The 16,294-nt window shown below is 53.3% G+C and overlaps 1 protein-coding gene across 1 annotated transcript in view; it reads right to left on the reverse strand.

Annotated features, from left to right (window-relative positions):
- LRFN5 (leucine rich repeat and fibronectin type III domain containing 5) overlaps nucleotides 1-7,617 on the reverse strand; it is a 20,579-nt gene extending 12,962 nt beyond the window's left edge. Inside the window, exon 1 of the mRNA XM_027667339.1 lies at nucleotides 7,594-7,617. The gene's annotated coding sequence lies outside the window, so the exon portion shown is untranslated. The remainder of the gene's footprint in view (nucleotides 1-7,593) is intronic.
- Nucleotides 7,618-16,294: the final 8,677 nt, after the last annotated feature.

A 16,294-nucleotide genomic window follows, 5' to 3' on the forward strand; every position in this document is an offset into this window, starting at 1 on the left:
ATATGGAACATGGACCACTGTTCCACTGCAGCACCAGCTCCACTCCACATGGACACAGGGCTGCTGCTGGCCCTGGCTCAGGAGCCCTGAGCTCACCTGGGGCCAAGCCCACACACAGGCAGGGTGCAGGGACAGCTGGGCACACTCCAGCCCCAGCACCACACATTGCTCTGTGAGACCCACTGGAGGGGAAGGACAGCTCCCAGCGCTTCCAGAGGAGCCACCTGCCACTGTCAGAGGGTGACAGCCATGGCATTCCCTGGGGCACACATGGACCCCTCTGGCCAGCCCTTCCCAAGGGCAGACCCCAACCACAAACCTGCAAGTCTGAGAGGTGCTGGGGCACAGCCAGAGTGAGCCCAGCCTGTGCAAGGTATGGCCACTCCAGAGCCCTCACCAGCAGCACCAGGGCGAGCGGCAGCGCCATCCCGGCACCCGGTCAGCAGCACACCATGGGAATGACCATCCACCAGTTCTAGCAACAAACTGAGGTCATAGGAAGTGATAATGAATTTAAAATTCCTGCCTGGAATGGATCCAAGGGACCTGGGACAGAAACGCCACATACATGGGTGCAATGGCTCTTTGTGCCCAACCTGCTGTGTGCTGGGCGTTTTGCCCCCTCCTCCTTGGAACACGAAATGCAGCGTCTGCAGATGTCTCCAGTGCTCCAAAGGGTCACTTACATATTGTGGTTGTCACAACACATAGGAGCAGTGGGGTCCAGGAGACAGTAATTAATTAGCAAACCATTTCCAGTGCACCTGATTCCTACTGGGATGGTCGGTGTTGCACACAGCCAGTGTGCCAGGGATACACACCGGGAGCTGCTGGAGCCAGCTGCCAACTCAGGGCCCGGCTCAGACATCCCCTGTCATCACTGAGGTCATGACAGAGCTATTGACTGCCCTTCCCACATTCCAGAAGTTGGGATTCTCAAAGTCTTTGCAAATGCAATTTTGTGGTGGGGAAAAAGAAAGTCTGGAATCTGACAGTGTTCCCCTGCTGGGGATGGAGGAAGGGAAATCTTGGCATCAGCCACCACAAGCACCCCACAGACATGCTGAAATGGGGACATGTAAAGGGAGATGCTGGGATCTCTGACATTTCAGCTGCTGGGACCAGTGAGGTGGGGAAAGAGGAGCTTCAGTTTCCCAAAGCTCAATGGTTTGTAAACACCATGGAGTGTTTTGCTGAATTGGAAACAAAGTACCTGAGAAAACAAACACTCGGATCAAAGAAACTCAACATGGAGGAGCCCTGCTGGCCACCCACTGCTGCCCCAGCCAGGACCACGTGCCAGGACCACAGCCACCATGTTCTCCACCTGCAACCCTTGCAGTAGGACTGGATGGGTGAATCCCTGGGGATGCCTCTGGGAAATCCTCTACCCTTGGCTTTGTTAAAGGGCTTCAGACAGGCACAAACACAACTGCACCACTCAGACCTCTTAAAAGCAGGAGCCATGTGAGACCCAGGCCCAAAGCAAGGGCCAGGGGCAGCACTGCCAGCTCACATGGGGATGCTGTCTCTCCTCGCATAATGTGTGTTTGTTCCTCAAAATCTCCATTTCTGATTTTTGCTGGTTTTCCACTGTCTTCTACACAGCAAAGGGTTCCAGAGAACCCCCTTGGCTCCAGCACTGCTCACTGCGGCTCCTGGCTGTGCTCACCTGGGACAGGGACACAGGGAGCACAGTCAGTACAACAGGCTCATGGGATTTCCAGGGATTTCGTTTCTTTCCTTTTCCATTCTGCTCCCCGTCATGCCCCACGCTGTCTCTCTCACACGTGTCCCAGCACACACATACATCCCAGTTTTCCACTCCGAACACTCAGTGAGCAGCACTCCCAGCACCACTGCCTGCTATGCACTGACAGTGGCAGGTAAGGTGGTAGCACGCTCCCAACACACCTCCTGCACACTTCCAGCACACTCCCTGCACACTTCCAGAACACTCCCTGCACACTTCCAGAACACTCCCTGCACACTTCCAGAACACTCCCTGCACACTTCCAGCCCGCTCCCTGCACAGCTGCTGCTGGTGTGGCCCCGAGCCCGCGGGCACACGCGGGAGCTCCGCACACAGCTGAACTGGGCACTCCTGCCACACCCGGGAATAAAGGCTGAGCCAGCTGGAGCAGAAGGGGGGCTCTGACACAACACCCGGGGCTGCAGAGGAGGCAGCTCATCAGGCTTTGGTGTCACAGACAGGAGCCCAGAGTGACCCACGGGGTGAGTGAAGGCGGCAGTGCAGAGCACAAGGCAGCTCTGGAAGGTATTCATGGCTGTGCCGTGAGATCTCACGGGCGATCCCACGGCCCCTGGCACGCCAGGACAGGGGCACGTCCCGCTGCTCCACCAGGGACAGGGGAGAGGGACACTGAAGCCAGCACAAGCCAGAGCGGCTCATGAGAAACACCCTGTGATAAAAACACACATGGAGAGATCATCTCCTGTTTCTAAGGGACAACTCCACACTCCCACCTCACCCACTGTCAAACCCAGCAGGCTCTGGTTTAGCTGTGTAACTATGCTGGGCTCTCCAGGCCTAGCCAAGAGCCTGTTTGGGCTCTTTTCACTGTATCCTCCTGCTCCCTGGGGCAGACAGTCCATACAGAGCTTTCCAGCTCCTGAGGAGTCACTGTACCAAATGCTGCACAGATACGCCAAACACTGACAGCAACATCAGGATCAGCTGCTCAGCTTCCAAACGGGAGCAGGCCTAAGTGAATAATTGTTTAAACAAAGCAACTTCTAACTTATCAAAACATTTTTACTGAATTGGAGTATTGTGGTATTTTAAAAACTAAGTGGTTTTGCAACACCAAAACGCAAATGTGAAGGGATTTGCTTTGCCACTCCTCTGTCACCCCTGTGCCATAGCCATGCTCCGACAGCAGCGCTCCACGTGCTGCTGAGCCACATCACGAGGAAATCCGGGACTTCACTGTTATTGTCAAACACCCACCGGCACCCAGGGAGTGCCAGCTGCCGGGGCTGCCTGTGTCGGCACCACAGCCCCTCCAGGGGAGCGTGGATTTGGGAGAGGGAGAGCGGCGGGGCAGGAAGGGCAGCAGCTGCTCCAGGGTCCAGCAAGGCCAAACCACATCCCATTCCCCAGTGGGCACTGGAAGTGGGACAGGGGCGAAGGGGGACCCAGGTACAAATACAACGTGCCCACACACAGTTTAATGGGGGGAAATCAGAAGCACAGGAGGTAGCACTGTGAAAGGGGAATTGGCAGCAGGACTGATCAGGGCAAAACTGGGAGCTTAACCATAAACAGATTTCCAAGCCTGAACAATTCATAGGTTTTATCAAGCACTCTAAAAATAACTTATTTCTTCCACAGTCTCGCTTCTGCACAGCCCACCAAATTAAATGAAAAGTAAACTAACAATGATTTACTCCAGATGGACATTTATTATCTGTGTAATAATATCAGGCAATTGTCACAGCATTAACTGAGGCCAATTCTTTTCTTAGTCATTGTACTCTTACATAAACATATAGTAAATTAAACAATCTAAAACCAGACGGGCATTTATTAGGGTTGTCTCTACACTCGCCTGAACATCACTTGGGGATGTGAGTCATAAAACATAAGCTGGATTTTAAATTCTGAAGTTTAATTTAATGTCAAGTAGCACCAGGTACAAACTGAATATCCCTCTCATGGAAGAACACCTATTTAGTATTTAGGTCTGGCCTATTAACTGGTAAATCAAACAGATGTGGCCAAATCAGCTACTGAGATGATCTAAGATGTGCCATGTCTACAGCAGCCCTGACACTTCAAAGGCAAACCCAAGGAATCTCAAGGAGATGAAACATTTCCATCACAATAACGGGTGACGTGCGCCGGCAGGATACATGTAATAAAGGAAGGACAACAAGAGATGAAATGGAAATTTGTTTTGCAGAAGCCAAGAATAGAACATGATTTATATGTACTTATTTTAATTTATTTCAGGCTGAATGCAATTTATCTAAACTCATCAAAAATTAATAGGCCATACAGAAAGGAGTAGTAATAAATCCAAACTTGGGGCACAGAGAGTACATCTCTTCTCAGTCGCTATTAGCACTTCACTATCTAATTAATCCACCACGTCATATCTCGCCTGGAAACCCAGGCAATCCCACCTGGTGGGACGGGCACTGACCACACAGCCCCTGGCACAGCCCTGGCACAGCCCCTGCTGTGCTGTATCATTAAGGACACCGACACAGAGACCACTCCATGCAGGGAGCCCCAGCAGGACCTGCTGCCCTGGAATGGGCCCCAAAGCTGCTCCAGCCCCCGAGGGCTCCAGGCCACAGTGCCACAGCTGGAGCACCACGTGCCCCTGGGAGGGAGCTCCCCAGGGGAAGGCACAAGGCAATGCTGCTCCAGCAGCTGAGCCCTCAGTAGAGGCTCTCACCTACCTCAGAGTAAATTCCAAGCACTTTCAGGAGAGTTGAAACCCCTGGGATACAGGAGCACCTCACAACTCGGCCAACACCTAAAACACCCACGACAGCCACGTACGGCACCATCCCCACACACAGCTTGTGCCCAATACCAATGGCACCAAGGGCAGGGCCAGAGCAGGGCTGGGGCAGTGCCAGGCCAGCCCCAGGCCCAGACCCGGCCCCATCCTGGTTTCCATGTGCTGTGATGCAGCTGGGGTAGGACAGGCAGCACATCGCCCGTGCCAGTCCCTGCTCAGTGGGACCCCGGGGATGGGGAGTGGTGCTGCCTCCCCTCAGCCGAAGGTTGGGAAAGAAATGAGGGTGATGCAGTCCCCAACAAAGAGCAAGCACAGAGCAGAACCCTCCCTGCCTCTCCTCGAGCCAATCCACAGTGGCTGTGCCAGAGGGGCTCCAGAGCCCAGCACAGGCAGCCCGTGTCCAGGGGCTGCCAAGGGGACAGGGCTCTGGGCAGTCCCTCCAGCTGCCCACGGCAACTTAGAGGAGAGCTTGGCCATGGAGCCAGGCTGGAACAGCTGCTCAACACACAGACATGGAGCCCACTGACAGCACAGCTGGAGCAGGAACCCAATGGACCCTGGTCTGTATTTAAATCCAAAAGAAATCAATGGGCACTCTAAAAGGAATATTTTCCTTTACCAAGGATGACAATTTCAGTGAAATACTGGGACTCATATTTTTTAAAACTTCAGATACATCTGTCAGGGTTGGGCAATTTTGCCTAAAAGAGAAACTTTCAATGTGCCATAAGGGAGAAACTATTTTTGCAATCTTCCCTTTGGCTCAAAATCTGCTGCTGGGATTTTTCAGGAGGCAGCACTCCGCACACTCAAAAAAACTGACGGCTCTAAAATACATATTTATGGTTTCCTGATATAGGGAATAAGAACAGAAGAAAGTAATGATAAGCTGCAGGAAATGTTAGAGAACTCCAGCAGCAGGACAGACAGCAAACTGGGACCAGCGGTGGAGTCAAGGGAAAACAGGAGTGAAAGGAAGTGTTGCTGTACTCCAGGCACTGCCCTGGTGCTGCTGGACAGGGACAGCACAGGCAAGCCCAGGGGTGCTCGGGCACAGCAGTGCTTGGCCACAGGGATGCTCGTCTGCAGGGATGCTCCAGTGCAGGCATGCTCAGACACAGGGATGCTCCAGCAAAGGAATGCTCTGGCACAGGGATGCTCAGACACGGGGATGCACAGCCACAGGCGTGCTCAGGTGTGTCCTACAGGGGTCCCCAGGCCTGGCACCACACACCAGCTCCAGCTCACTGACTGCAATGACCGACAGCCACGGGTGGGAGCCCCATCCTGGCAGGACCTGGTGTGTCACTCCCTCGGGTGACACAGTGTAACTCACTGCACCTCCGCTGCGTTCCAGACTCAGGGAGTTGACCCTCCCAGAGAAAGTGAAATGCAAATTTGCAGAGCACGGGAGATAACATGCAGCAGAAAGTCAGGAGGCCAATCTGTTGCACAACTGGGAAATCACTGAGCCTGCACTATCAGCTCCCATCGGCTCCTCCGGAACCAACGCCTGGCTGCTTAAAGGCAACAGAGTAATGATGCCAAAGGGCTTAAAAACCTGTTTTGGAGAAGATCTGAGGTCCTCAAGTACAAGGAAACATGTAAGGAAAGCTGTATTGGGTGGGATGGAGACAGAAGCTCCGAAGCCTGTGAAAGGCACAGCCTGGCTCCAGAACAAGGACCGGTGAGCCGAGACTGGGACACGCGGGAGCACTGAGGCCTCACCAAACCCAACGCTGAACCAAACTCTTGTTCAGGGACAGGGACTGGGTGTTTGCTGGGTCAGTACCTGCCACTGTACCATCACACAGTCACATCCCACAGGGGTCCCACTGGGACTTCCAAGGCTGGGGACACTGGAGGTTGGAGGGAGTTGTAGCATCCAGAGGCTGCAGGGCTGCCATGGGACTGGCATCCAGCATCAGTAACCCTCACATGGACCCTGATGGCATCAGCCAAACCACTGCCAATCCATCAAATATGCCAGGACAGGGTGGGAGAGGGGCTGAGCACAGCTGTGCCATCCCGGCACTGCATCCCAACAGGAGCAGGAAGGACAGGAGACCTCACTGCTCTCCATGGCCAGGTCTGTGGGAAGAGCCTGTGGTGGCAATGGTGAGGGATGTGAGTGGGAGGAGAGCAGAGTCAGCAGGAGAGGGATCTGGCCCAGGAGGTGCTGACAACTCAGTTCCCCCCGGACCCAATCATATTTAATTTTTCTATCAATTTTCATTAGCCTTTTCCCATGCCTCTGGTTCGTCCACAGCATTGCAGGATTTGTTAAAAATAAACCGTTACTGTCTCAGGGAGCTCCTTGGCCAATTATTTTAATACTCCTGGGTACCAGTTATCCAGCTCTGCCACTTTTAAACTGCCTTACTTAAACTGTCACTTTTTAACCTTTTTCTTAGCAGTAGAAAATAGCTGCCATGAGCTTGCATTTTGTTGCTCCTTTGCAAAGGGCAAACAGAAATAATCACAGAAAACTTCTGCATCACCCCCACGTATTCCCTGCTTTGTCTTGTGAGCCCTGTGACAGGCTTCTGTTTGTACCTCAAACGTAATTCCCTCCTGCAGCTGGTACCTGACCCAAGGATATTGAACATTTCAATTAAAAAATTTCCACCAATCTCAGAAAACAGATATTCAGGCATAAAAAAAAGACCTTCAGTGTGATGAAGTGTTTTTGGTGAACGGGGCAAAAAATTAACACTGTTGGACACCAGGAAGAATTTCTTCACTGAAAGAGTGGTCAGACATTGGCAGGGGCTGCCCATGGAGGTGGTGGAAACCCCAGCCCTGGAGGTGTCCCAGGAAAGCCTGGCCGTGGCACTCAGTGCTCTGGGCTGGGGGCCAAGGTGGGTATCGGGCACAGGGGGGATCCATGGGCTGGGAGGGCTTTTCCAGCCTCAGGGATTCTGGGATTCTGTGGTCTGGCAGAAATGCGCCTCATGAAACGGTGGCAAGACAGGGGGCTCCAGCAGCAATCCCTCCTGCACCCCAAAAGCCCCCTAGCCCCAGTGCCAAAGGCTCCCTGGCTGCTGCTCTGGACCCACAGCTTTACAAATCTCTGCTGGAACAAGTGCCTCGTTACCTCATTTGTTAATTGGCCACTTCTCCATCCCCTGTCGCCTCGCATTAACAAGCCCCACTGTCAGGGCCACTCGGGCAGTACCCACACCGGTGCCTGCTGGTCATTAAGCTCAGAGCTCTGCTAACGAGCACAGCCTGGAGCCGAGCGGGGCTGTTCCCTTAATGAACCGCAGCTCCGGGCTCACAGAGCCCGCGTTAGCGGAGATGGCAGCGCTGACACCAGGAGAGGATCAACAGTGACTGACTGCGACCTCATCCACCTCTGAGTCACAGTTCTGAACAGCTGGTGAACGTGACGACCAGAGATGGTGTGAACTGCTCGGGGAAGGGCTGACAGAGCCGTGCTACGTCCTTTCCTCTGCTTCCAAAACACAGATCAAACATCTTGTGGGACAGAAAAAAAATAATATAAGCAAATGAAACGGTTTTTCCTTCAGCTGGACAAGATCAAAACTACTTTATACAGATTTTTGGAAAAAGAAAAGATATCCTTAGATGCTTTCAAAACTTCCAGCCCAGAGGAATTATTCTGAACGGTCATTTCCCTCCTCTACATCTCGGTGCATGGAGCAGATACCATCAGATCTGCCACGTGCAATCCCATCCGTTTGCAGGATTTATATCTCCCTCTTCTATGCCAGAAAATTTAATGGGTCTCTTGGTCCTGATGTTCTTAACTCAGCAAAGAGTCTGAGCATTTCAGATAAGAGACATACTTAAGGCTTTGGCAAAGAAGTTTAGATTTTAATTGCTGCTTCAAAAATTGATCAGCCGTGCTGCTGTGGCAAGATTTCCATGTTCCATGGAATTTGAGAAAGAGATGCCAGTGGATGGACACCCACACCCTAAATGCAGCCATATCAGGCTGAGGCTGATCCTGCCCCGAGGCTCCAGCAATGCCTAGCAAGGGCACACCACTGTCCAGCTGTGGCCAGCTGTGCAGCAGCTGACAAGGACCATGCCAGGCTCTGCCCATCGCACTGCACCCCTGCAGCTGTGCTGTGGGAGTCTCCAGCTCACATCCCAGTCGTGGCTTGCAGAAGGCAGAAATCTTGGGAGATCCTGATGACCTTTTCCCACATTGTCCCAGCCATGGGCCCAGCACAGCAGGAAGGCGGGAGCCCCAACACAGACCCCTTCAGCTCCTGGTGACCACAGCACAGCTGCTCTCTGCTGCATCCCCTCCCTGCCTGAGCCTTCCCCACTCGCTGTGATTTTCAAAGGAAAACGAAGTCCAGGTGGATCCCAAGTGTTCTCACACCCTGTTCCCCCCACTACTTCCCCACACCTGCTCCCCACAGAGTCCCCTGCTCGGGGTGACAGGGCTGTGCCAGCAGCCAGGCTGTGATCTGCAGTTTGGGCATGTTTTAAACTTACTTATTTTCCACTGAATACATTTTGGTATAATTCTCTCTTATCTTAATTAATATCAGGAAAATTACACCGTTCCCCTCTCACAAAAGGAGGCAGAGCAGCATTGTGCAGGGAAATGCTTGTAGAAACAAGGAACCTCCAACTCATACCTCAGGTAAATTAGTGTGACTTTACTGCAGCTAATTGAGTTATCCTCAAATTATGCGCAGAAAAAAGCAGGGACTTTGCTCTCCCCACAATGTCCTCGTTAAAAATGCATCACCACTCCTCATCTCTCTGCTCAACAGCACAGGAACGTGTGTCTGTGTGACGTGTCCCTGTCACACCCCACCCACCAACCTCAGCAGGTCTGGCAGGAAGGGGCTGAACAGGAGGGAGAGGGGACACAGGGGAGAGCCCCGAGCTCCAGAAGGCAGGACGGGGCCCCAGATGCCACCAGGGCAGGGAGCAGCACACAGACAGCATTCCCAGGCACTCCAGGTCCCCCACAACCACTCCTGCTGCTCACGCACTCCTTGGATTTTCATGGGGAGGTGACAGAAAGAGAGAGACAAACCCAGAGATGATGACAGGGGATGTCACTGGGAGTTTTTTAACTTTTGTTTCACTCTGAATGGATGAGGAATCCACCTTCCTCTTCAGAATTACTCCTGGGGAGCCTGCACACCCCGGAGCACCAGGGTTCAGCACCCCCAGCACTGCCCACAGCAGCATCCCCAGTGCCAGTGGGGTGCCTGGCTCAGCCAGTGCCACACAAAACCCCACCCCAGGCAGGCCACTCCAAAACTTGGCCTAAACGTAAGGAAAAGCCATCAACTGTGAAAAGTTTTGAGTGGAGTATTTTGTATTCCAACAAATGGCATTTTTTAGCAGAGGTGCTTAAATAGAAAACTTCCAAGGTATTTCCTGACGCAGAGGCAGCTGCCCCTTGGTTACACCTGCAGGAAATGTCCAGAGGTCTAAGATATGGATCTAGTGGCCCCAGGGATGAGCACAGGGGGTAGGTGCTGGTGCAGTGCAGGGGCACATTGGAGCAGGTCCCGGTGCCACACAAGGCCACAGCCATTTGCCAACATTTCAATTGTTGTTGCTGATTGGTTTTTTAAGTTTTTTTGCTGTTTTTTCATTTAAGTTTTCTTATACTAAAGAAAGCAACAGAAAAGCAAAGGCATCACATCCTTCCCGCTGCACTGGAGGCTCCGAGATACACAACTACTTTCTCCTGCACTTAATTTCTGCTGAAAAGAACTGATGCCAATTGAATTTCTTTTAATAAAAAAAGCCTTTTGCTGAAAATAAAATTTTATTTTAAGGAATACGAAACTTCTTCTAAAATATTTTCAGCTTTGCTATCAAAGTTCTCCCTTGCCAATCTCTTTTGCTGTCTGGTCCCCTTGTTTAATTTTGTAATTAAGAATGCAGTGCGGGAGATGGAGAAAACTAAAGCACTTCAGTGTCTCAGTAAGGGGACAGAGCAGAGCAAAGCAATGCCCTGGGCAGCACTTCCAGTGCTCACAGGACTGACTCATTTTCAAGTCCATTCACCACTCAGAAGCTCCAGCACAGCCAATTCTTTGGGCACGGTGACCTTACATGGCTCCCAGGAACAGGACTTGTGAGAAAGGCCATAGAATCCTAGAATGGTTTGGGTTGGGAGGGACCGTGAAGACGATCCAGTTCTACCCCCTGCCATGGGCAGGGACACCTTCCACTATCCCAGGTTGCTCAGGGCAAAAGTAAATTTGACAAAAGTAAAATATCTTGGTGTCACGTTGCCACTCTCAGAATGACTGTGACCAGGAAAAGCACCTGGAGGCATCACCAGCAGGGTTGGGGCTGCCCAAACCCCACCAGGACCACCCAGGAGCTGCTGGAAGGAACACAGCCACAACAGGCTGTGCCAGAGACAGTTCAGGTGAGCTGCCAGGACCACTGCCTGGGAAAACGTGGACCCTCAGGAGTCTCAGGAGTGAGGCTCCTAAGGCATGAAATCCCCCTCTGAAGTCAGGGAGGAGAAGGAATGAAGCCAACACCTTCAACCCTCTGCTCCAGCAATCTGCCTGAGTGCCCGAGTCACCCCGGGGAACCCACTGTCACCCTGCTGGAGGCTGTGGGTGCCCCTGGCAGCAGTCCCGGGGGGCTGCCTGCACCCCAGCCCAGCACAGGGGGACTGGGATGGTACCAGGCAGCACAAGGACGGCTCCTCTGCCAGCTCTGGCACTGAGGGATGACATGGGGACAGTGGGTTCCAATCCAGCTGTGTCACAAAGCCACAGCATAGGAGAGTTCCCAGGGCAATGCTCACTCTGCTTTACCCACTGAAATTAGGGAATGTGCTGCTTTGCTGTGTGCCATCAGTTAAACTCTCGTTTACATATGCACAGAGGAAACCAAACAAATTCCCAGATTTCCCGAAGCAGGGTCTCCTAGGGCAGGATCTCCTGCAGCAGGATCTCCTCGCTCCCAGGCAGCCTTTCCTTCACACCACCCAAATGAGATCCGACTGTCCTCCCTGCATCCTCCCGGTGTACAGAGCCACCTTCATGTGCCATTTCCTTCTGACACATGGACACTCCACGCATGCACCCATCAGCACAGCTGGAATTATACTGGAAAAGACTTTTCACAAAGCAAAGTGACTCCATTTGGAAGCCTGGTGCCCCTCATAACCAAAGCTGTTGGAACAGCAGCCCAGTCCACACCTACAGAGGAAGGATCATCTCTGTCCCCTGTGATAACATGTGGGAATACTCTGATATGATGTGACAAACAGGCCCTGTGTGTGACACAGGCATCGTCACCTCTACAGCAGCCATGAGATACTGTGGCCCAACAAGCCTGCTGCTCAGCCCTGCCCTGCCACAGCTCCAGGAGCACAGGGATCCTGCCCTCCAGGTCACCACGAACCACCCACAGAGGAAGCCAACATTTGCAAAGGATCAGAGCATAAACTTTTAATTCCCAGAGATGTGGGGACGTGGCTGTTTCCATTCCTGTCCTCACATGCTGGGAACTGACTTCCCTTTGCTGTCCTTTTCCCCTTCATTAACCAGCACCCCCAAGCCCCAGTCCCTCCAACTATCATGAACCCCTTCATTCCCGTTGTCTTGGCTGGTCACCAGGAGCACAGTGTGACTGCTGTTCCCAGGTGCCCAGAGGTTCTGTACCTGGAACTACTTTTATGGTGAAACAGTATTTGTGCATCAACACAAACGGATGTCTCGAAGGACCAAGATTCCATCCCACAGCAACGGGACTGAACCGTGCTGGTGCACAAATCCCTGTATGGGCTGGAATGTCATGGCCAGGTCACAGCCCCAAACAACTGCACCTGGGAACAGCAGGACACAGGTGAACAGAAAATCAGGCACTGCATGGCACCGAGATGGGAACAGGAAACACGTCAGGAGAGCGGATCACTGCCAGCACGAGTGTGATGGGAGAGCTGCCAGGCTGTGACTGAGCACGGAGATCCTGAGCTTCCGCTCTCGTCCGCCAAGGAAAAGGCTCAAATCTTGTCATTCTGGAGGGATTTGAAGAAGCTGCTCAAGCTTCATGGACAGAAGCAGTACCTGAGAGGTTTCACAGCATCACAGATGGGGCAGATGCAGGCAGCAGCCCTAGGACGACAAGGCTGCTGCGGTGAGCACTATGCTTTGGGCAGCCCTGCTGCCTGTGCCACCACCTGGTAGGGGGACAGCCCCACATCCCCCTGCTCCCCAGAACCCCCATCCTCTTGGGAAAGGTGTTTAAAGGACATCTCTGTGCATACCAAACCTGGGAACAAATGCCAGCCCAGATGCCAGCCCAGTGGCTGGGAATTGCATTAATTCCCCCAGCACCAAAAAATAGTACCTGCTCCCTCCAAGAAGGGTGTTCTATGGGAGATCAGGGGTGTAACCATCCAGCATCTCAGCACCCAGCAGGGTGGAAATAAAGGCCCTGTAGAGGCCTGGAGAGCAGGAACAGTCTGCTCAGGGCTGGGGTTTCCTTTGCCCCACAGTGGGCGAGGGCAGCGCGGCCAGAGGGGCTGGGGCAGTGGGGGCCAGGACAGTTCCCCCTTGCAGTGTCCTCAGCCTCTCTGCCCCACTGCCCCCAAGACCACCATCCTGCCCCCTCTACCTATTCCTTTTTTGGAAGGGGAAGAATTCACTGCTGGGGTTGTACCTGTCCCCTCTGCCCAGCGCAGAGCTCACCAGCTGCCAGCCCCTGGCAGTCTGGGATTTCCTCCTGACGGACAGGAATTGCCAGACAAGCAAACTCCTGCAAAGCGCAGCCGAGCAAGTAAGTGCTACAAAATAAGAGCAATTTATTCCAGGGTTTACAAGTCAGTCTGTGGTCCTCAGAGATAATTCTGCTGTCAGGTGCTTATGTTCCTCCAGCACTGCCAGGCTACACGAGCTGCTTTCGTGTCTCTATTAGCCACACGTATGCAGATCCCCCTTTTCCACATTATATTTGCATTCAACACATAAAGCTTTGCTTGATCTGTGCTGCAAACTAAGCACAATTCTGTCATGGGATTGCATGGAAAACCACAGTGGGCTTCTGACCAGCATTTGGTATTCGGGACACTGGAACCTACTGGTCTTTCTAGAAAGTTCTGGCAGTCTGGAAATGCCTTTTGAACCCACCCTGTCTCAGCTACACACTGGAGTTTGCTGGCCAAGTTGCATTGTGTCTCTCACCTGGGAGCAAACCACCCCTCACTAAGATTTGAACTTTAATCTTTACTGTGAGGGTGGGAAGGCCCTGGCACAGGTTGCCCAGAGAAGCTGTGGCTGCCCCTGGATCCCTGGAAGTGTCCAAGGCCAGGTTGGAGCAACCTGAGCCAGTGGAAGGGTACCCTGCCCATGGCAGGGGGTGGCACTGGATGGGCTTTAAGGTCCTTCCAACCCAAACCATTCTGGGATTCTATGACTCTATAGGGGAATGTGGCAGAAAAGGCCACAACAGACCCTCATGGTTTTGTGCCAGGCAGGCGGAGCTACGGGAGGGGCAACTGCTCCCCTCAGGTCCTGCTGCTCTGGTTTGGGGATGACTCCCCATGACCCCCCATGCCGAAGAGCACAGCTCGAGACCAACCTGGCTGGTGTCCACACGAGACATCAGCAGGTCAGCCTGTCACTAATTGAATTATACCTGCATTACTTAATAAACAAAGAAAACTCTCCACATTACAACGATGTAATCCTTTAATTGGTTTATGAGCACAGAGTCCCACAGGAAGTGTCACAAATCCATCAGGATGCCCTGAGCACTGTGTTTCTGAGCTGGAGAGATAAGGAGTGTCATATGCCAGCAGTCAGCTCTGGGATCAGCTGGCAATGGAGATGAGCCAGCACTGTGCTCTGCTCCATACCATCGAGCACACCCAGCACCAGCACCCCAGCACCAGCACCCCCAGCACCACTCCTGAGGGCTGTGGAGCCACCTGCACCGGCAGGACCCGGCAGCCAGACCCTGTCCCCCAGCACTGCTGCCCCTCCATCACGGGCTGCTGCCCATCCAGCGGGCAGGGTGACCCCCCTGCTCTGGTGTGCACCACAGAGCTGCCCCAGAGGGCACCCAGGGCCTCTTCCAGGCACAACATCGGGGGCAGGTGAGCACTGCAGACCCCCGGTGCCTCCAGCCTCTTGTCCACACTGGTTCCATCAGGCCTTGCCAACACAGCCCCATCTTACTCCCCAAACACACATGGAGGGGACGCTGGGTCCTCCTCACCCATCACCTCAGCCTAGAAATCCCCTTCTAGTGCCCCACACAAGATGCTAATGCAGGTGTAGACCTGAACCATGTCCATGAAACTCACTCCACTTTGGAAGGGCAGAGGAGCCTTAGCAGAGGGAAACCACACTGCAGGAGGCAGATATCCTGCTCCACGCTGCCTGGCAGGAGGCAGGGATCATATTCCATGACACCCCATGCATGCACATGTCAGCTCAGGATCAAGCCTCTGCTGTAAAAAGACCACACTGGCATGTGAAGCATCAGCAGTATTGCTCCAGCTTGCACTGGTAGCCAGGCCAAGGGCGAGGAGGGCACGGGGCACAGGCACTCGCTGGCCACACCAGAGGGGATGAGGCGTGGGGCATGGGATTGCAGCTGGGACCCCACAGACTCTGTGCTCTCCCCACCATCTGCACTGCACAGGGACATCTGGATTGCCAGGAACATGTGTGATGCTCCCCAGATGTTTGGGGGTTTTCTGTGCCTGGGATCACAGGAACAACACACTGCACCCTTGGACTACAAGTGATTCCTCTGATCCATATATGGTAATCACAGTGCTCTTGCCCTTCACTTTTCTCCTTTATCCTTCACCTCTCTTCCCAACCCCAATGTGGACCAGGGAAGCATTACTGACCACTGGGGAACCATTTGGTTATCTGATTTCACCCACCTGCTCCAGCTGGCGAGGAGCAAGTCCAGCCTCTCCCCAGCATTACGAGTCTCACATCCTGCTGGCCACAATTTCACTCCTCATTACTGTTCTTTATTTATTGTTATTATTTCAGCTTTCCAGATGGAATTTAAATGCAGTCACACACTCTGTACATTGGCTTCTTTAATGCTTCTTAGAAGGAATGAAGCTTATTCAGCTGAGCCCTTTGTGCCTGTCGCTGCCGCCGCAGGAGGCCCTGGCAGAGCCGGCGCGGGAGCACCGAGGGGCCGCGGAGCCGAGCGGAGCTGAGCCCGCAGCCGAGCGGCGCCGCAATCACGGGCATTCACCAGAGCAGGTCTGCCGGTACCCTCTGGATACACAGCACAATGCTACCCAGGAATGCTCATTTAAAAACTATTGTCCTGATCTGCTCCCTCAGGAATTAGCACAGTCCTCAGCCAGCAGTAGTAGCAGCAGCTGTAACCATCCATCCCGACCTACTGTGTCTTTTTCCACGGTGTTTATCACGTTTTCCTTCTAGAACAGGGAAGGACGTGGAGGTTGCTTCAACCCACAGAAGGTGTGTGTTTGCTGAATGCTTCTTTAATAACACAGGTTAAAAACAGCGTGTCTGACCCAGGGCAGGAACGGGCCATAATGAACATAACAGGAATACCAGCCCAGGGGGAGGCAACCCCCCATTTCAACTGTATCAGAACACTGTAGTGACGTCAGGCTGTGTGTGCTTGGCCTGTTACCAGCAAATAGAGCAAACAGCCCCTGAGCGGGGTGGCAGGGAGAGCCCAGCACCACCATGGCACACAGCAGGGTGGGCAGGGAGAGCCCAGCACCACCATAGCTCACAGGAGGGCAGGCAGGGATAGCCCAGCAACCCCATGGCACACAGCAGGGCAGGTAGGGATAGCCCAGCACCACTATGGCA

The sequence above is a fragment of the Corapipo altera genome, unplaced genomic scaffold, assembly GCF_003945725.1.
Source record: "Corapipo altera isolate COAL_440 unplaced genomic scaffold, ASM394572v1 190, whole genome shotgun sequence".
Lineage (NCBI taxonomy): Eukaryota > Metazoa > Chordata > Aves > Passeriformes > Pipridae > Corapipo > Corapipo altera.